The sequence below is a fragment of the Gobio gobio genome, assembly GCF_949357685.1.
Source record: "Gobio gobio genome assembly, chromosome: 6".
Classification (NCBI taxonomy): domain Eukaryota; kingdom Metazoa; phylum Chordata; class Actinopteri; order Cypriniformes; family Gobionidae; genus Gobio; species Gobio gobio.
In genome coordinates, this window is record NC_137102.1 from 60,499,248 (window position 1) to 60,513,069 (window position 13,822).

The 13,822-nt window shown below is 39.6% G+C and overlaps 1 protein-coding gene across 1 annotated transcript in view; it reads right to left on the bottom strand.

The window, feature by feature from the left end:
• The window catches only part of lingo3b (leucine rich repeat and Ig domain containing 3b), a 100,923-nt gene that overhangs the window by 7,920 nt on the left and 79,181 nt on the right, over window positions 1-13,822 (bottom strand). The window lies entirely within an intron of this gene.

The window sequence follows — 13,822 nt, forward strand, 5'->3', positions numbered from 1 at the left end:
TACTACACACATGAGGAGACACAGAGCAGAGCAGAGGCTTTACTACACCACTACTACACACCTGAGGAGACACAGAGCAGAGTAGAGGCTTTACTACACCACTACTACACACCTGAGGAGACACAGAGCAGAGTAGAGGCTTTACTACACCACTACTACACCACTACTACACACCTGAGGAGACACAGACCAGAGGCTTTACTACACCACTACTACACACCTGAGGAGACACAGACCAGAGTAGAGGCTTTACTACACCACTACTACACACCTGAGGAGACACAGAGCAGAGTAGAGGCTTTACTACACCACTACTACACACCTGAGGAGACACAGAGCAGAGCAGAGGCTTTACTACACCACTACTACACCACTACTACACACCTGAGGAGACACAGAGCAGAGGCTTTACTACACCACTACTACACCACTACTACACACCTGAGGAGACACAGACCAGAGCAGAGGCTTTACTACACCACTACTACACACCTGAGGAGACACAGAGCAGAGGCTTTACTACACCACTACTACACCACTACTACACACCTGAGGAGACACAGACCAGAGCAGAGGCTTTACTACACCACTACTACACACCTGAGGAGACACAGACCAGAGGCTTTACTACACCACTACTACACACCTGAGGAGACACAGAGCAGAGCAGGGGCTTTACTACACCACTACTACACCACTACTACACACCTGAGGAGACACAGAGCAGAGCAGGGGCTTTACTACACCACTACTACACACCTGAGGAGACACAGAGCAGAGGCTTTACTACACCACTACTACACCACTACTACACACCTGAGGAGACACAGAGCAGAGCAGAGGCTTTACTACACCACTACTACACCACTACTACACACCTGAGGAGACACAGAGCAGAGCAGAGGCTTTACTACACCACTACTACACACTTGAGGAGACACAGACCAGAGCAGAGGGTTTACTACACCACTACTACACACCTGAGGAGACACAGAGCAGAGTAGAGGCTTTACTACACCACTACTACACACCTGAGGAGACACAGACCAGAGCAGAGGCTTTACTACACCACTACTACACCACTACTACACACCTGAGGAGACACAGACCAGAGCAGAGGCTTTACTACACCACTACTACACACCTGAGGAGACACAGAGCAGAGGCTTTACTACACCACTACTACACCACTACTACACACCTGAGGCGACACAGACCAGAGTAGAGGCTTTACTACATCACTACTACACTCATGCACTCACTACTATACTTACTGTTGATCTCAGTGCAAAGGCAGGAGCGCTGGATACACAACTACATCTGAATGGTTAAAGTCTCTTCTGCTCACCCAGGCCGGATCACAAATACAGTAAAACTGTGAAATATTATTATTCTAATGTAAAACATCTGTTCTCTATGTAAATATACAGTGAAGTGTAATTTATCATTTTATTTTTCAGAATTCTTTGATAAATAGAAAGTTCGAAAGAACGTTGTGAATGGATGCACAACATCCGGATTAGCTTGGAAATAAATAAATAAATAAATGCACCTACATACACCATACATACATACATACACACACACACACACACACACATTTGAATGCTTTTATTTGGATCTGAAAGACATTGCAAAGAAGACAAGATCCAAATACTCTGGGAAGAGTCATTGACAAAGTGACACACACACACACACACACACACACACACACACACACATGTTGGTGCAACAGCATTATGAGGACTCTCCATAGGCGTAATGGTTTTTATACTGTATAAACTGTATATTCTATCCCCCTACACTGCCCCTGCCCCTAAACCTAACCCTCACAGGAGACATTCTGCATTTTTACATTTTTAATAAAACATTGTTTAATATGTTTTTAAAGCGATTTGATTTACGGGGACATTTGAAATGTCCTCATAAACCACCTTGATGTTGTAATACCAGTGTAATACCCATGTCATTATACAAATTTGTGTCCTCATAAATCACATAAACAAGCACACACACACACACACACACACACACACACACACACACACACACACACACACACACACACACACACACACTGTCCCTAAACCTACCCATCACACACACACACACACACACACACACACACACACACACACACACACACACACACACACACACACACACACACACACACACACACACACACACACACACACACACACACACACACACACACATACACTGCCCCTGCCCCTAAACCTACCCATCACACACACACACACACACACACACACACACACACACACACACACACACAGTCCCTAAACCTACCCATCACACACACACACACACACACACACACACACACACACACACACACACACACACACACACACACACACACACACACACACACACACACACACACACACACACACACACACACACACACACACACACACACACACACACACACACAGCCCCTGCCCCTAAACCTACCCATCACAGGAAACATTCTGCATTTTTACATTTTCAAAAAACATCACTAAGTCTGATTTATAAGATGTTTTCCTCATGGGGACCTAAAAATGTCCCCACAAGGACGAGGATTTTGGATATTGCCATCTTTGTGGGGACATTTTTTCCCCATAACGTAGGGATTACATGTCCACACACACACACACACACACACACACACACACACACACACACACACACACACACACACACACACACACACACACACACACACACACACACACACACACACACACACACACACACACACACACACACACACACACACACACCATACATACATACATACACACACACACACACACACACACACACACACATACCATACATATACACGCACACTCACACACATACAACCACACAAACCACACACACACAACCACACACACCATACACACACACACACACACACACACACATACATACATTCACACACACACACACACACACACACACACACACACACACACACACACACACACACACACACACACACACACACACACACACACACACACACACACACACACACATTCATACACACACACACACACACACACACACACACACACACACACACACACACACACACACACACACACACACACACACACATTTTTCTTTTAAATCTCATCACAGCAGAATCTCATCAACCATCAAAATCATCCACAATCAAACCCGTCACGTCTTCATCTGATGAGCATCACCGCACGTCAGCGATATAATAACGGCTTTACATTCAGACATCTCTAAAGTCCCCCTGTAGTCAACAACTGTATCCCTTAAAACTCATCTTCAATCACCAAAATTACATTTCTGCCTTGCCTTGAAATAGCTAGAATGTAACTCGACACCCTTGCCTCATTTAGTATGCGTGGTTCAATGAATATGCAAATGAGCCCCGCCTCCACTCACTCACTCCAGCTCAGAGGCCCATAGAGGGACTTTAAGCATAAACGCTCTTAAAAACATCTGCAAACACCTGCATATGACATGCTAATTTCTCAGGTCATTAATCTGATCACGTAATGGCATCAGACGGGAGGATGTGCCGAAAAATCATCCCATGAAGAGTCTGAATGACAGGGGATGATTCTGCGCGACCTCGATTGCATAAAAGGGGTTAATATGTGGCGTGCCAGCAGTTTTTGTCTCCCTGTGAGAGAAGAAGCGAAGCGATTGACTGGAAAAGCTAACAGTGCATACTAACACAGAGTTTATCATCCTCACATGTGGGGCTCAGCGCTGATAATAGGACAGGCTGTTGATGAATGGCTCTCAGCTGTGGTTATATAACACACTGAAAACACCGCGCTCCTCTCCTTCACGTCAGACTGATGATCAGCACAACATGACACATACATGGAAATACTATTCAGTTCTTCTACTTTAATTCAGTGTGTTGCTTCTTTGTGAAATGTTCTGGCCGTGTAGGAGGTGAATCAACTGCTATGAGTGAGTCACTGTTAATTGAGTCATTCAGAATCTAATACAATAGATAAACAACGTGTTTATTGTGCAGCTATTTTCTGGGTCACAGGGTTTTCATCCCTCATATTCTCCATAGACCCTTTTCACATTTCCGGGTTTCGCAGAGCGGAAGTCGTCATCAGTGGCGCAAAAAGTCGGTATGCGCTATATGCGGCGCATAGGGGCGCCAAAACGATGGTATGAAAACTTTTTTTTGTTTTGTTGGTATTTTCTATATGTAGCTGCTGTTGTGCGTTTCTAAATAATTTCTGTATTTCCTCAATATTATATAACATTTTAGAGGACTAACAGGCTAGAGTAGGCGCCCTCATAAGATTCCATAAAAGAATTTTGGATAATAATGGAATATCGCGAGTGGGCGAGCCTGCGCCGGTGGCAAGCCAAAGTGTTCATATACGCTTGGGCGGGCGTCTGATTGCGCATTGACACGTCAAAAGCGTGCGATTAGACTGCAAAACGCGCATGCTTACCAAAAAATCAAGGATCAAGGAAAACGCGCGTTTCCGATACAGGTTTTGCTATTTAAAAAACCGACGCTCGTTTTCCGTGACCCCAGAGCGTTAAGAACGCGCGCTTATATGGTAAGCCACACGTCGAGGACGCGCGCTATTAGTCTGACAAAACGCATGCTTTTAACGTGTAGGCTAAACAGGTAAACCAAACAGGCAGTGCAAACTTGTGTTTGAAGTATCCAAACTGACTAAAGAACGTGCTCTTTCCTTGGTGTTCTCAAAATTGTATGCTTACTTTTTAGGGCACACCTCTTATAAAGTAAAGTTACATATCTTTTTAAGTAATTACACTATTTACCAAGATACACTATGGCTGTTATAAGAATTAAATGAAATCAGTATCAACAAAATCCATCTTACCATTTATCAAAATCCACTTACACTGTAATTACAAATGCCTAAATAATGTCGTGAGATTTTTAGATTTATGTTCTAAATATAATATTTTAATTATAGAAATATGAAATTATTCCAGGCCTATGAAACTATAAACTGCCAGTATATTTGGCGGCGTGAGTGGATTCTAAAATCATTCAACTATAATTCGTTCTAACCAACTGTTCAAAAACGGTGAATTATTCGAGAACGAGACCAATACTTTGTTTGAATCTATTTTTGTTGGAAAAATAGAGCAAAACTGTAAAAAATGACAACTTGTTGTTTATTGAACTGTTCTTTAATATTGAACTGAATTAATATTGCATTTTGCAATAGTGCTGATATACTAAAAAAAAGGTTCTATATGGCACCAAAAATGGTTCTTCGTCGTAATCATAGAGGAACCACTTTTGGTGCTATAAAGAACCATATCTTAACATGTTCTGTATATGGTAGCGGGGCTATATAGCACCTTAGTCAAAGAACCGGTGAAGAACTTCTGAAGAACCACTGAAGCACCAAAATTGGTGCTATATAGCACTAAAAAAGGTTCCCCTATGATTAGGAGCCAAGAACCATTTTTGGTACCATATAGAACCTTTTTTTAGAGTGTAGGCTACTCTGGAAAAGAGCACTCTTGCTCATATGATGTTGCTTAACTCATAATTTCCTCTTTAATTACTTTCAAACGAATGTTTATTTTTATGTTTGTTATTAGCCTATTAATAACTATTTGTTATTGGGGAGAGGGGAGGGGGGGGGCGCCAAAACTGTTGCTGCACACCCCTCTGGCACTGAGTAGTTGCGCCCCTGGTCGTCATAGTTGGGTTAAATATTATAGCTGTGAATGAGAGAATACATTAAATATTTTTCTGTGTGCCCATTTGCTCACATAGCAAAAGAAAAACGCCAGAGTTGTGATTTCACAACTTTCAAAAAGAGGGAAAAAATAGAGTGAGATTGATAACGGAAGTGAAAAGAGAGAAATATGTTAATTTTTAGCATCACTCCCATAGACGCTATTACTAAACACCCTCACAGCAGCGGTAACTTTTTTTATTGTAATTTGATGCAAAAGTAATAAAATACAAAGTATTAGTGTTATAAATGTAAATATATATTTTTAAAAAATGAAAGTACAAAAAACGATATGGATGACCATTAAAACACGTCATCACAGTCTGTGAAAAGGGTCTATTGTTGCGGCTCCTCTCTTCCCAGTCTGTCAGTAACGCTCTGTTTACTTCCTGTCTCTATGAAGCCCCGCCTTCTGTAAAGCACACTGTGCTCTGATTGGTCGGCTGGAGCGGTGTGTTGTGATTGGTGTTTGGGAAATGTCCCGCCCCTTACCATAACCGGCAGTTTCAACACATGACTAACTAACTCAACCAGGCTCCGCCCCTTTATTCTGCGCATTAATTATTATAATGAGGAATATTGTGACGTGTTGGTTCCTGGAAGAAACTCAAGATGGAGGCGTTTCAGGAGAAACACTGACACTGATATAGTGAAGAACTCTCTCTCTCTCTCTCTCTCTCTCTCTCTCTATATATATATATATATATATATATATAAGAATAAATAAATAAATATTAAAAATAATAAAAAAAATATAAATATAAGAGATTCGGGTGTCAAAAGTTAAAGCCTCCAAAAATTATAAAAAATATAAAATTAAATAATACATTTGTTAAATATCATGTTATACTTAAAGGCTTGTTTTTGTGCTTTACTCCTCGTTCACTTGTATTAATCCTCTAATGATTGATTTGGTTGTAAGTGAGATAAACTGCAGATTGAAGAAGGCACATATATCACCTGACTGTAACGCTCCAGATTTAATCAGGTTATTTGGTGTCAGCAGGAGTGGGTGCTAATAAATTACATGGCTGCTGTTTGTTTTTCTGTTTTTTCTTGCTCTGGCACGCAGTGAAAGGTTGAGTCACTGGGCGCAGAGCCACTGCGCTTGGATACGGGCGGGAAGATTCCAGCCAAGTCTGTCTAATCTTCACGCTGGCCAAGTCAAACACTGTGTGGGTCTGGAGGACCAGAGAATCGCATTCAACCTCCATCTGATGCACTTATAGAGGTTATAGAGCGCATGTAGCCCTGCCCTTATAGAGCTTCTGTAGCTCCGCCCCTATAGAGCTTCTGTAGCTCTGCCCTTATAGAGCTTCTGTAGCTCTGCCCTTATAGAGCTTCTGTAGCCCTGCCCTTATAGAGCTTCTGTAGCTCCGCCCCTATAGAGCTACTGTAGTTCTGCCCCTATAGAGCTTCTGTAGTTCCACCCCTATAGAGCTTCTGTAGCTCCACCCCTATAGAGCTTCTGTAGCCCTGCCCCTATAGAGCTTCTGTAGCCCTGCCCCTATAGAGCTTCTGTAGCTCCACCCCTATAGAGCTTCTGTAGCCCTGCCCCTATAGAGCTTCTGTAGTCCTGCCCCTATAGAGCTTCTGTATCTCCACCCCTATAGAGCTTCTGTAGCTCCACCCCTATGGAGCTTCTGTAGCTCCACCCCTATAGAGCTTCTGTAGCTCCACCCCTATAGAGCTTCTGTATCTCCACCCCTATAGAGCTTCTGTATCTCCACCCCTATAGAGCTTCTGTATCTCCACCCCTATAGAGCTTCTGTATTTCCACCCCTATAGAGCTTCTGTATCTCCACCCCTATAGAGCTTCTGTATCTCTGCCCCTATAGAGCTTCTGTATCTCCACCCCTATAGAGCTTCTGTATCTCCGCCCCTATAGAGCTTCGTTAGCGCCACCCCTATAGAGCTTCTGTATCTCCCCCCCATAGAGCTTCTGTATCTCCACCCCTATAGAGCTTCTTTATCTCTGCCCCTATAGAGCTTCTGTATCTCCACCCCTATATAGCTTCTTTATCTCCGCCCCTATAGAGCTTCTGTATCTCTGCCCCTATAGAGCTTCTGTATCTCCACCCCTATAGAGCTTCTGTATCTCCGCCCCTATAGAGCTTCGTTATCGCCACCCCTATAGAGCTTCTGTATCTCCGCCCCTATAGAGCTTCTGTATCTCCACCCCTATATAGCTTCTTTATCTCTGCCCCTATAGAGCTTCTGTATCTCCACCCCTATAGAGCTTCTGTATCTCTGCCCCTATAGAGCTTCTTTATCTCCGCCCCTATAGAGCTTCTGTATCTCTGCCCCTATAGAGCTTCTGTATCTCCACCCCTATAGAGCTTCTGTATCTCCGCCCCTATAGAGCTTCGTTATTGCCACCCCTATAGAGCTTCTTTATCTCCGCCCCTATAGAGCTTCTGTATCTCCACCCCTATAGAGCTTCTTTATCTCTGCCCCTATAGAGCTTCTGTATCTCCACCCCTATAGAGCTTCTTTATCTCCGCCCCTATAGAGCTTCTGTATCTCTGCCCCTATAGAGCTTCTGTATCTCCACCCCTATAGAGCTTCTGTATCTCCGCCCCTATAGAGCTTCTGTATCGCCACCCCTATAGAGCTTCTGTATCTCCACCCCTATAGAGCTTCTGTATCGCCACCCCTATAGAGCTTCTGTATCGCCACCCCTATAGAGCTTCTGTATCTCTGCCCCTGTAGAGCTTCTTTATCTCCGCCCCTATAGAGCTTCTGTATCTCCACCCCTATAGAGCTTCTGCATCTCTGCCCCTATAGAGCTTCTGTATCTCCGCCCCTATAGAGCTTCTGTTTCTTTTAAAATGTTGATATATATTAATATAATATTTGTATTTGAATGTTTAAATTATTTTTTAATATTGAAAAAACAACAACAGAAATGAGTGGGCCAAAGGTTAATGCCTGATTTTTCAAAAATAAAATAAATTAATAAATATATATATATTGAGTTTATGGTTAAAACAAGAAAAAAAATCAACTTAATTCACAGGGAAAACAAGATTATTGTTCTGACCCACAGTGTTGCATGCATAACTCAGCTTTACTCGATCATTGCTGTTGTCATTACTCATGATTCACTTCTCACGCTGGAACAGAATGTCAAATCTATTGCATTGTGGGATACAACAATACTGCTTTATTTAATGCTTACTCAAAATCAGTGGCGTCTAAAGAAGACCTTCAAGCACACACACAGCATCTGATGGGGCTTTTATCAATGACACGAATGCATGCAGCGGCCGTTAGACACGCATGTGGGAGGATGTGAAGCACACACACACACACACACGCCTTATTGTGTATCAGCGCTTTGATTTATACGAAGAGCATCAAAATGTGTGTGTGATGCTAATGCCATCATGTACTAACATTCCGGAATAAAATCTTGTCTTTTCCATGCACATCCAGCGCGGGGGCGTTTCTATCTGTCCGTCTGGTAATTTACGACCTTTCTTCTGAAAGCCTGGACTCAGCAGGCCTGTAGAACACTTCACTTTCCTGCCTCTAACACATCAACTCTGTGGACAAAATGTTCACTTGCTGCCTAATATATCCCACCCACTAACAGGAGATGAAGAGATCATCAGTGTTATTCACATAATGTTATGCCTGATCGTATATATGTATGAATGTAAAAAATAACTCAGACTACAGGACTATTTTAAAAGCAATATGTTCACAAACCTTAATAGAAGTGAAGACCAACAGCTTTCAGACCAAAACACATTTGAAAACTTTCTAAGAATATAATAATAATAATAAATATAGCTGCAAGCAGCAATACCGGGGCCAAGCACAAAGAAGAAGACAAGACATGCCAAAATAGCTGGCAGTGTCAGATAAACGGCAGCAATGAGATGATTTTAGGCAAAAAGGCTGAAAAATGCATTGTAGTCAATGGGAATTTCATGTTTTGTTCTATTATAGCGCCACCAAGAGGCACAATCCTACCACAATCCTTTGTTAGTATCCTCGGAGTGAGCCCACACGTGTGTGTCAATTTTGGTGAAAATATCTCATTTCATTTTGGAGTTATAGACATTTATATGAAAAAACGTAAAAAATGACTGACACCTGACTTTGATTGGATTTGATTCCTCCTTACTATGAATATTTTGACATTTGGGCAATCTCATCTACCTATTGACCTATGTTTCCGAACTTCTGACGCTGATTTCGTCTCGATCCGAGCGGTTTTGAAGATATCCGCTAACGTTTTATAAGCGCTAAATTACCACACTGCTTAAACCATACACCGAAACCTGGCAAATCGTTGGACTCGGCAAGGATTCAGGAGACAAAAAAAGTTACTCCTGTGAAAATAAGACAACCACACCCAAAGTTATAAGCATTTGAAGAAAAAAAAACATTCTCCACTAGGTGGCGCCGTTTCAAAGCTTCTCAGACTCCTTCAAGGCATCGTGCTGATAACCCATACCGAGTTTTGTAACAATTCGTTCATGTGTTCAAAAAATACAGCATTTTAGCACATAATTCAAAATGGCCGATATTGTATAATTGTATATCAGACGACTCGGCATGCTGTCCTGAATCTAACGAGGTTCAGAAATTATAAGCAAAAATAGCAATTTTTCGTATCTCTGGACCAGTAGGTGGCGCTGCGTCTAAATGCTGCATGCTGCCTCAGGTCATGCTTGTGATGACACGTACCAAGTTTGGTTTGAATACGATAAAGCGTTGCGGAGATATAGCCTTAAGTGTATTTTCGCAACCGCTACGTAAAATTTGTTCGCGCGTTTATCTAAAACTATTTGACGAATCAACTTTTTGTCAGCATGGTCTGATGATGATCTGGTTACATTTTTGTCAAAATTGGGGCAACGGCCTAGGAGGAGTTCCCAAAAGTAGGTTTTTCGGTTAATTAAAAATGTGCAATCGAATCAGAAGAAAAAATATTTTGTCTCTACCCCTTATGGTTCAAAAGTTATTAGAATAAACATGAGTGCCACTTTGGACAGGTGGTGGCGCTAGAGGGATTGAGTTAGAGTCTCCAAATTTGCTATAGTGACAGTTGGGACTATCCTCTATCTGTGTGCCAAATTTCATAACGTTCCCGCAAGCGGTTCTATGGGCTGCCATAGACTCCAATGGCGGAAGAAGAAGAAATGGAAGAAGAAGAATAATATGAACGCCTCCTCTCCTTCGGGGCTTGGCCCCTAATAATTCATTACATTTAAATAGTGGAGAAAGAGAAGAATCAATGCTGTCTTCCGCCGTTTCCTGTGAGAGAACGAACTTCTCGTGAAACCGTGGTCTGAGTTTAGCGAGGTGGCAGAGAGACTGTGCCAGGGCTGCTTTCTGAACGTCCTAAAAATAGAGCAGCTCGCGGTCCTTCACCAGAGCCGCCGGTGTTTTGGCTGTTTGTCGGAGTCTAGCGGCCCCAGCGATCGTGTTTACCAGAGCCCTTCCTACGAGGAGGCAATCAGACAACTCATTCATAATAACTCCAAACACACTCTCGGCGTCAGGAATAATGAAATCCACTACGGCCAGCAGGGATGAGCTTTCGGAGACTGGCCTAATTTAATTTATGTTAATAGAGGAGATAAGGAGAAACCTGATTTCTGTTCAAATATCTGTGGAAACGTCATTATATTTCGAAACACTAACTGAATATAAAATTAGACTGAAATTGAATTGAATGTTTGCATTGGAGGAGAGCAGATTTGTGGACGTTTGAAGGATTTCTGGTGTGATGTCATATTCGAGTGAGTGGGGTCAAAGGTTAAAGAGCTCTATGGCACAGCTAGTGTCACTACATAAATAAATAAAAAATCAAACATAAATTAAAATTTTAAATTTAGTAAAAAAAAATAAATAAATAAAAATAAAATAAAATAAATAATTGAAAAAAAACCATTTAAAATAAAAATATTTTAAATATAATAAAGATTCACATAAAATTAATTACTTAAAAATATATATATTTTTTTAATTTAAATAAATTAGCAAAAAAATACAAAATATTAATAATAATTAATTAATTACATATTTTTAAAAATAAAAATAAAATAAATACAAATAAATACATTAAATATATTTTCATAAAAATATAAAATAAGAATAAATACATTTGAAAAATAATTTAAAATAAAAATATAATAAATATAATGAAGATTAACATTAAAAAATTAAAAAAATAAATACAAAATATTAATTTACTAAAAAATACAAAATAACAATAATAAAAAATAAATAAAAAATAAATTTAATACATAAAAAAATAATAAAGAATTAAGTAAATAATGATAAATAATTTTTTTTTTAATTTAGTACAAAATAAAAAATAAATGTAATTAATTTAAAATAATCAAAATAAAATAAATAATTGTAAAAAATTTTTTTAAATAAGAATATATTAAATATAATAAAGATTAACATGTATTGTTACTTAAAAAATAAATTACTTAAAAAAAACCTAAATAAATACAAAATTTAAATTTACTAAAAAATACAAAATAATAATAATACAAAATAAATACAAAATACATTTAATAAAAATAATTAAGTAAATAAGAATAAATAAATTTAAAAAAATATTTAAAATAAAAATATAAGAAATATAATAAAGATTTGCATGTATTGCGAATTTAAAAAAATACTTAAAAATAAAATAATGTAATTAAAAAAATAAAAATAAATTAAATTTTAAAATTTAGTACAAAATAAAAAAATTATTAAAAATAAATGTAATTAATTTAAAATAATCCAAATAAAATAAAAAAATTGTAAAAAATAATTTAAAATAAAAATATAGTAAATATAATAAAGATTCACATAAAATTAATTACTTAAATCTAAAATAATATAATTTAAAAATAACAAAAATACAAGAATTTAATAAAAATGAAAATATAAGAAATATGTTAAAATAGCATTAGTATAATAAGGAAACACATTGAGTCCTCTCACTGCAGAACTCTGTTCTCACTCAGCTCAACCCACTGTAATCTGGGACAAGAATGAAGGAGATTTTAGAGCTGTGGTTAAAAGGGAAGATTTTCTGCATTTTTTTTACACAAAGAATATGATTTCATAACACTTGAAATACAGCACATGAGTAATATGAACAACTGTTATGTTGCACAGAATAAATCCGAGTTAGAGTGAGTAAAGGACTGAATGCTTCCTCTCAGAGCTTCTTCCTCAGGCTGGAGCGCGGAGGCCGGCGGGCGGATCAGCGGAGGAGAGCGTGTTTCGCCCCGAGCCCGTTTCATGCTCTGTGATTTATGAGGAGGGTCAGCACACTGTCACCACATCACCCGCGGCCCCGGGGCCCGTAACCCATCACAACCACCAGAGAGAGAGAGAGAGAGAGAGAGAGAGAGAGAGAGAGAGAGAGAGAGAGAGAGAGAGAGAGAGAGAGAGAGAGAGAGAGAGAGAGAGAGAGAGAGAGAGAGAGAGAGAGAGAGAGAGAGAGAGAGAGAGAGAGAGAGAGAGAGAGAGAGAGAGAGAGAGAGAGAGAGAGAGCAATCACTCCCACTATAAATGGAGCGAGAAATACGAGATGCCAAAGGAACCAGAAAAAGATTGAGCTGTGAGAACGGCAGCAAAAGGTGTTTGAAGTTCTGCTTCTGCGCAACACGACAACACACAAAACAGCAAACGGTTCAAAAATTTTATATAGCGGATACATTTAGCGGATAGCGTGTACATTTTATATGAATGCACCTGATTTCTTTGCTAAGAGCCTAAACTGCCTATATTTTGATTTATTTTATTTTTATATATATGTATGTAAGTATATGTGGATGGATGTATTGATGTATATGTGTTATGTGTGTATGCATGTACAGTATGTATTTATGTGTGGATGGATGTATTGGATGGATGTTGTATGTATTTAAGTATGCGTGTGTATGTAAGCATGTATGTGTGTAGGCATGTGTGTGTGTGTATGTATGCATGAATGCATGCATGCATGTTTGTATGTATGTGTGTGTGTGTGTGTGTGTGTGTATGTAGGTGTGTGTATGTATGTATGTATGCAGGCATGTGTTTATGTGTGTATG